The following is an 8,797-nucleotide window of genomic DNA, read 5'->3' as shown; positions in this document are numbered from 1 at the left end:
CGGGGAAAAAAAAAAAAAAAAAAAAACTTTGACAATCCCTATATGACCGCTTCGCTAGCTTCGCTAGCGGCGGTCATAATAAATGTAAAGAGTCATATCGTGTGGAGTTTATTTTTTTCGTTTTGGCAAGTAGTTGTGTAATAAGCGGGATAATGTATAGAACGCTGGTCATTACCGCTGGCGCATCAGGGTCATGTTCGCCCTGTCGGGACTTATTTTCCGATAATTACCGGCGGACAATACATTATCCCGCTTATTATATGAGTCAAGACATCTAACACAGTATTTTATTAAAATTATTTTATTGGCATTTTGTGGCTTCCGCTGAGAAAAAATAGATCTCCAGGCAAAATAGAACTCAAAAGTTTGAAATGTTGCTTAGCAACTCATAAGGATCTGTGACAGTGTTACGTAGATCGGAAACTGGGTGTTTATTTTAGACATACTGTAGACAGGCCTAGCTATTAATTTGAACATTCTCGTTGATCGTGCAGTTTGAGAGGATGAATGGCACATCCCTAGGGAAATGTAAGTTGACATCCCCATCCATTTCTGGTCTTGTTCCGTTTGCTGCAGGGGCTTTGTCGAACACACCTGAAACAACAGAATTCCCAATGTTAGCCTATGCAAAATGGGTAGCTAACCTGACAGGATCTTGCTCCATTTCTGTGAAGGATATAGGCACAGTTGTAAACCGTAGGCATGAAGCCAAAGGCCAAGTCTATACAGCCATGGCTATAGCCTTTACTAACTCCATGACCATGAGTGTCATATTGCTTTAATACAGCAGTTCTACTACTAGCCAACTGAGTTTAAAAGAAACAGTTTTTTCTTATTGTTTATTTGGATTTTTGTTTGTTCATCCTTAGTGAATGGTGATATCCGAGAAATATATTTTGCCCAGTCAGAAATGAATACATCATTCAACCGGGCCTAACTGCTGTATGCCGGCACATGTGACATATTTCTGCGTTGATGTGTACAAAATACACTGTATAATAAACAAGTGTTATTGTGAATGGTAAGAAACTAACTTGTGTGCGTTTTTATAGTTTGAACTATGTCATAATGAGTTACATATTGATCACCTTAATCATACTTAACATGTGAATACATTTATTGGTAAGGGTTAGCATTCTTTACATGATTGTACTTTCAGTTATTTTTTTATAACAAAGTTGTACTATGGATGGAAGCAGGGTGCGATTTGTGTAAAATTGGGGGGGATGATTTTGAATAAGTTTGTAACCCCCCCCCCCAAAAAAAGAGAAATGAACGAACGATTCATAGCCTAGTAATGTCATGGCTAATAATACCCTAGGTCTTTATTATTTTTGCCACCTTTGTAACATTTTAGTTTTAGTTTACCGTGGTGTATGACTTTAAACAGCGAGTGTGCTTGGTATGACGATCAGCTCCTCTAATGCAGGGTAGGACTACGTTTTGACAAGCATACAAATTCACCTTGTTCTTGCCCCATCTGAAATGAATTCTCTACTTTTGCTGCCTCCATCCTTTCTGTATTTGTTGTGTAAAAAACGTTGTATATTGTGGCACTGAAGTCTTAAGTTAGTGAATTGGCTAACAGTGTTAGTTGGTAACCAAATAGCCTACACATTGCGCTACACGCTGCGTAGGCTACGTGCATTCTCTCTCCTGCTGATTTGCGTTCAGTAGCCAAGTGCGTAATATTGCAAAAGTTGAAAAAATAAATGTGTTTATTGTAGCCTACAGAAAATAAATAGCCTATCATACTGTCAGTTAATTGCCTACAGTGCAGTGAAGAGTTTGGAGAGTAAAGTTATAGGGCAACTTGAAGTTTTATGAAAATAATTTACGAACCAGAACATAAAGACCATGAAGCTTCTATTTCTTGCAGCTGCAACACCCGCTAGATAGTTTAAATACCCACCAACATACGTTTTTGCAGTACAGATTATTTCTAAAAGTTATTATGACCGCCGCGCAGCGAAGCAGCGGTCATATAGGTTTAGTCAGATTCCCGGGACACTGAAAGACCGGGGTAGACAAAACTTGGTGGGCATGTAACCCCATATGGATAGCATGGAACCATCGTTTTTCGTTTTGATCTGTAGCCCCCCCGCTGGACTGCACCCCCCAAAAGGAGGGTAGGGCAGACACAGTTTTCTGTGAATATCTCGAGAACCGTAAGGTTTAGGACCATTTTTTTTTTTTGTATGTTGATCTCAAGGGGCCATGTCAACCCATTTCATAACCACTCATTTCATGTATAGCGCCACCTAGTTAAACACAAAAAAGTAAAAATGAGGTGTTGTAATCGCAGGTATCTGTGACCTAACATAGTCAAAACTGCACGAAATTGGAAGTGTAGGATCATTATGACACCCTCTGAATGCACGCCAAGTTTCGTGGAATTCCGTTCATGGGGGGCCACACAATAAATTAATTTATGTTACTATACACCAACTGGCCTGTAGGTGGCCGGAGACAGTTTTCTGTGAATATCTCGAGAACCGTAGGGCCTAGGAGGTCCACCTTTTTTTTGTATGTTGATCTCAAGGGGCCATGTCAACCCATCCCATTACCACTTATTTCATGTATAGCGCCACCTAGTTAAAAATTAAAAAGCAAAAAATTAGGTGTTTTCATCACAATATCTCTGGCTGACATGGTCAAAACTGCACGAAATTGAAAGTGTAGGATCATTATGACACCCTCCGAATGCATGCCAAGTTTTGTGTACTTTCGTTCATGGGGGGCCTTACAATAAAACAATTTATGTGTACATTTAGTGACGTACACCAACAAGGATTCCCGGGACACTGAAAGACCGGGGTACACAAAACTTGGTGGGCATGTACCCCCACATGGATAGCATGGAACCGTCATTTTTCGTTTTGATCTGTAGCCCCCCCGCTGGACTGGACCCCCCGAAAGGAGGATAGGCCAGACACAGTTCTCTGTGATTATCAGGGGGCCCCCAATCGAGTTTCTTTTTTTTTTTTTTACATAATAAATAACGTAAACGAGTGACATCAATGAATGAATAAATGAAACAATTAATCATTCAAAACAAGAAAATTCTGATTTCATGATCAATATACCTGCCTACCTCTACTGTGTCCGCCAGCCTTTGATTCACGCGCATAAACTAGACACCTCGGGTGCAGAGACAATTCGTGCAGACACTGCATCAAGTTCAACAATCGGAAGAGACGGTAATGTTAAGACAAGTCACAAAAAAGGACATATCCCTCCTGTGCCGAAAACAGAACGAAGAAAATGACAGAGGAGGAGAAAAACGAGCAAGATACAGGTATGTTTGCATGATTATTATGACCGCCGCGCAGCGAAGCGGCGGTCATATAGGTTTAGTCAGATTTTTTTTTTTTTTTTTTTTTTTTTTTTTCGCATGCCCAAATTTCTGTCAATGAGTCCCGGGACACTGAAAGACTGGGGTACACGAAACTTGGTGGGCATGTAACCCCACATGGATAGCATGGAACCATCGTTTTTCGTTTTGATCTGTAGCCCCCCCGCTGGACTGGACCCCCCGAAAGGAGGGTAGGGCAGACACAGTTTTCTGTGAATATCTCGAGAACCGTAGGGTTTAGGAGGACCATTTTTTTTTTGTATGTTGATCTCAAGGGGCCATGTCAACCCATTCCATAACCACTCATTTCATGTATAGCGCCACCTAGTTAAACACAAAAAAGTAAAAATGAGGTGTTGTAATTGAAGGTATCTGTGACCTAACATAGTCAAAACTGCACGAAATTGGAAGTGTATGATCATTATGACACCCTCTGTATGCACGCCAAATTTTGTGGAATTCCGTTCATGGGGGGCCACACAATAAATTAATTTATGTTACTATACACCAACTGGCCTGTAGGTGGCCGGAGACTGTTTTCTGTGAATATCTCGAGAACCGTAGGGCCTAGGAGGTCCACCTTTTTTATGTATGTTGGTCTTAACGGGGCATGTCAACCCATCCCATTACCACTTATTTCATGTATAGCGCCACCTAGTTAAAAAATAAAAAGCAAAAAATTAGGTGTTTTCATCACAATATCTCTGGCTGACAAGGTCAAAACTGCACGAAATTAAAAGTGTAGGATCATTATGACACCCTCCGAATGCATGCCAAGTTTTGTGTACTTTCGTTCATGGGGGGCCTTACAATAAAATAATTTATGTGTACATTTAGTGACGTACACCAACAATGATTCCCGGGACACTGAAAGACCGGGGTACACAAAACTTGGTGGGCATGTAACCCCACATGGATAGCATGGAACCGTTGTTTTTCGTTTTGATCTGTAGCCCCCCCGCTGGACTGGACCCCCGAAAGGAGGGTAGGGCAGACACAGTTCTCTGTGAATATCTTGAGAACTGTAGGGACTAGGATGACCATTTTTTTCCGTATGTATGCCTCCAGGGGTCATGTTAACCCATTTCATGTACACACATGTGCACAAACAGATACACACACACACACATACATTCACAGTAATCATACGTATGACACATACTCACACAGTAGACATATGTACGCTTGCACAGGCACATACGCAGGCACACACACAAGCGCACACGCACGCACGCACACGCACACACACACACACACAACATAAACATGAACATGCACACATGCACACAATTCAAGAATTTCTCAGAATTATGAACAGGCAAGATGGAGGTGGGGTTGTATAAAATGAATTTTACATGTGAAATCTATGAACTAATCATGTTTTGTTACTTGTTGTCTAGCAGATATCAGTGAGAATTGAGTATGTGTGGATAATGCAATTTAGTGAGACAGTTAGAATCATATAGGCCTTTCAGCGTGATTTATTTTTGTGGAAAAAATGTGCTGGACTGGGCAGCGGTCATATTTTGTACCGCTCTGCGGTACATCTAGTTTACAGTATGTTTTGTGCTTGAGGTAGCTAGCTAGCTGTCATGATCTAATATAAGCCATCACCAGAGCTAAATCTCCGCCATCAACAGAGAAATGTCTCCCATTAATATATATTTATCTAGATGTATTTCAGATGTCAAGGATATTGGGATTGTTTTGGATGTTCAATCAAGCATGTACCCTAGCTCTAGGTGGGCTTATTATGTCGTAAATTAAAGTTAGCTAGCTGACTGAAGTGGACATTAGCACTACAGTAGCTACATGAAAACGTAGCTGAAGGCAAATTTACCACAGAGGGATTGTTTCTGATTTCGCACCTGAAAGTGTTGATAGTTTATTACTGTTCTATAATATGTGACATAGTGGTAAGTCTGATAGCAACAACAGACTAAGCCCAGGCTCCCAGTCCCAACCCAACCCACTGACTAGCGCGACTCTGGGCATCGGTAACGTTCCAGCTTCATAGGCAAAGATGGAACAGTACGTGCGCTCTGCTCTAAGATCTTTGGAGAGAGATGGTAGTGTTTGAGAAAATATACCATGTTGGGTGGGGAGACTTCTGTGATGAAAATAAACTTACATTTGATTAAGATAGTGGCAAGTGATGTAGCGGTGCTACCCTAATATTTAGGCTGCAGTAGATCGATCACCATGTTAAGCGTTCACCATACTGCAATTAAGTATATACTCTTTTGATTATGCCTCATTTGCCAATAGAATATGAATTGTTACATGTGAAATTGCTTGTTATTTGAGTGTAAGTAATGATAGCAAAATAAACTCATTCTGCTCGATCAACTATGCACTTATGCAATATTTTTTTTTTTTTCAGAGACACTGTTGAAGTCCTTTGGAGCACATCTCTACCTCTACCTAACTCTACCTACCAGAAGGTGAGGTTTTCTTGATGGCAAATGGTTACATAGCCTGTTAATATGACATGACACATTTAACATTGTTTTTTTTTTATTTATTTATGTATTTATTTAATCATTGCAGGTTCGTCCACTGCAGAGTTGCAGATGCCTAAAAACCAGGAACGAAGTAGGAATAATTATCTATTTTTTGGGACATTTTATTTTTGATTATTAATGTTTGTCTATTTTGTTTTTATTTTGTAGTTGAAAATTGCTCATTTAATGCACATTTGTTCAGCAAATCTGTTGAAAAACAAGTCATTAAACTGATGTACTTGTTTACAACAATTGCTGTTGTATTTTGTTATTTGTCAATTCAACTTCAGTAAACCACCCTTAGTGCTTCACTTTGAATATGAATGTTTCAAATAAATCTGTGATTTTAGTACCCTCTAAGATTAAAAGGTGACAGGGTTGGTGTAAATAACAACTGTATTAATACATTGGTTTACCAAGCACATGGGGCCAGAAGTCTAGATTGGAGCCCCATAACATTTTTGGCATGTGAGCAAGGATGGATTACTGAATGAGCCTACCGAGCCCAAGAGGTCAAGGGACCCTGAACCCCAAGTAGTTGTGTGAATTCACTACCAATAAGTCAAAAAGCAAAAGGCTATGAATCTGAACAAATTTAGGTACTGCCCTTCTCCAGCTGACCATCCCAAAAATGCACCAGAATACAGGAAATCACATCTAACCCCCACCCCCCCACACACACACACACGTTTGTACCCACATTTGCACAAACAGGGTAGGGGGAGAGGGTCCTTATGCATCTGTGTCCAGGGGGACAGTAGTTCATAATCAGTCGCTGTATTAATACATAACCTCACTGTATTAATTTATAATATGACATTATAGTGTGAAGTTGTCAATTATCGCCAAGCACAGGTGACTGCGTTGTGGGAGGGGGCCCCCAAATCAAATTCTGCTTAGGGCCCCCAAAAGGCTTGGGCCGGCACTGCGTATGACACATACTCACACAGTAGACATATGTACGCTTCCATGCACAGGCACATACGCAGGCACGCACACACACACACACACACACACACACACACACACACACACACACACACACACACACACACACACTCACACACACCCACACCCACACACATAACATAAACATAACACAAACAATCAAGAATTTCTCAGAATTATGAACAGGCAAGATGGAGGTGGGGTTGTATAAAATTAATTTTACATGTGAAATCTATGAACTAATCATGTTTTGGTACTTGTTGTCTAGCAGATACCAGTGAGAATTGAGTGTGGACAATGCAATTTAGTGAGACAGTTAGAATCATATAGGCCTTTCAGCGTGATTTCTTTTTGTGGAAAAAATGTGCTGGACTGGGCGGCGGTCATATTTTGTACCGCTCTGCGGTACATCTAGTTTGTCTACTACTGGTTGATTTATCAAACGAGTGCTTTCTCGTTCGTCCTCCGCAAACTACAGGTGTTTCGGTAGAGAGCCATTGAATAAGCGATGCCAAGCAATTTCTGTAACACTTTTTGTGACATTCAGCAAATATCTCCTCATTTAATGTAAGTTCCTTCGGACAATAGGCCTACGTTCTACTCTACGTGCAGTTGTCCTCCATCTCAGTTGCATCAGTTTTCTAATTTTGAAGGTTTTAAAACATTATTATGCTTCACTGAATCCTTCTCGTTTTCTTTCATTTGTCCAGCTAACTTTTCCATTGAACCTAGCCATTTATGATGGATTACACACTCGACATTCTGAAATGTCCTGCACGATCAAGGCCAAATTAAGTTATCACGCAGCCACTGTGTCAGCAGCATCAGTGCTGACGGTGACGGTGCGTTTCTGATGTCAGATTATTATGTAGGCTAGCCTACTAGACTGTTCTCACGTTGCAGCGCTTTATATGAAGTAGCATTAATCAATATGAGGGGCAGAGGGGGATAAATGTTGTCCCCCCCGACGATAAAAATAATTTAGCAGAGGTAGGGATAGGAAAACCAGAGGTTAGGAAATCCTCACCATCCCCCCCTACAAATCGCACCCTGGATGGAACAATTGTAACTGGTGTATACAGAATATTATCTTCCATAGGTTTTTCTTCCTGAGAGCAGGCTCAATGGAAAAAAGTGATGACAGGTTTCTTGGATGGACAGCTTTTTACAAGCAGCGCTGAAGTTTAATAATACATTCAGCCTATTTGCTGGATTCACATTGCTTTGGCTGCCACCTTTTAAGATGCCTGTAATTTAGTGTAATCTACGTATGCTTTGTGGGTGAGATCAATATTCCAGCCAAGAGTATTAGTTTAACTTTTGAATGGAAAAGAAGCCACAAAAAATCTGGAAAATTTCACTGGAAGGCACAGATTGTGATTATTAGAGACTTAAAACCCCTCAGCTTTAGTCAGAAATGGAGCAGAGGGTGCCGTTTTGGCTTACCCGTCGTCTGTTGGTCCGGCATGATGATAAATACTCACATGCCTGGTGCCCAAGAGATGGGAGCCATCTGGAGGAGATTATGACGTGTAAGTATCAACCCAAAATAAAGAAATAATCTTCCGTCCTACACAAACACGCCGGCAAAATATGCAGCTCATCTGCCAGCAAGTGCTCAGGCCTGGAGTGTGCTGTGCTGGCATCGGACAAGCAAAGACACTATACGGGGCCAAACTCTGAAGAGAAGGGCACTTAATCTACATGCAGCATCAGTATCAATCATCTCCACCTCTTCCTCTTCTTCCCCTGCATGTCGGTATGAACTTTCTCCCAGGGCCCACGCTCTGGGCAATCTGTTTTTATAGCAACTATACAGGCTGGAGGTGGGGGTGAGGGGGGCAGGCTGAGCTAGAGCCAGTCATTTTATCAGCAACATTCTGCATTACAAATAAAATTAGAAATGTAATGCCAGAGGAATTACAATAGTGGATGGAAAGCTGCTGGGTTAATGTTGGTGGGGAGATTCAGGGGCGATATATCCTTCACA

The 8,797-nt window shown here is 41.1% G+C and overlaps 1 long non-coding RNA gene across 1 annotated transcript; it reads right to left on the bottom strand.

Annotated features, from left to right (window-relative positions):
• Positions 1–285: 285 nt before the first annotated feature.
• LOC143101670 (uncharacterized) lies at positions 286–8,546 on the bottom strand. The gene is made up of 2 exons (XR_012982511.1): positions 8,292–8,546; positions 286–594 (listed from the first exon to the last, which is right to left on the bottom strand). It is a non-coding gene; the product is annotated as an uncharacterized LOC143101670 (long non-coding RNA).
• Positions 8,547–8,797: the final 251 nt, after the last annotated feature.

The sequence above is a fragment of the Alosa pseudoharengus genome, unplaced genomic scaffold (genome assembly GCF_046254945.1).
Source record: "Alosa pseudoharengus isolate Yale_2024_CS ecotype anadromous, Long Island Sound unplaced genomic scaffold, YU_APseudo_1.1 YU_APseudo_1.1_scf_4, whole genome shotgun sequence".
Classification (NCBI taxonomy): domain Eukaryota; kingdom Metazoa; phylum Chordata; class Actinopteri; order Clupeiformes; family Clupeidae; genus Alosa; species Alosa pseudoharengus.
This window is presented reverse-complemented; position numbering and strand designations above follow the sequence as displayed.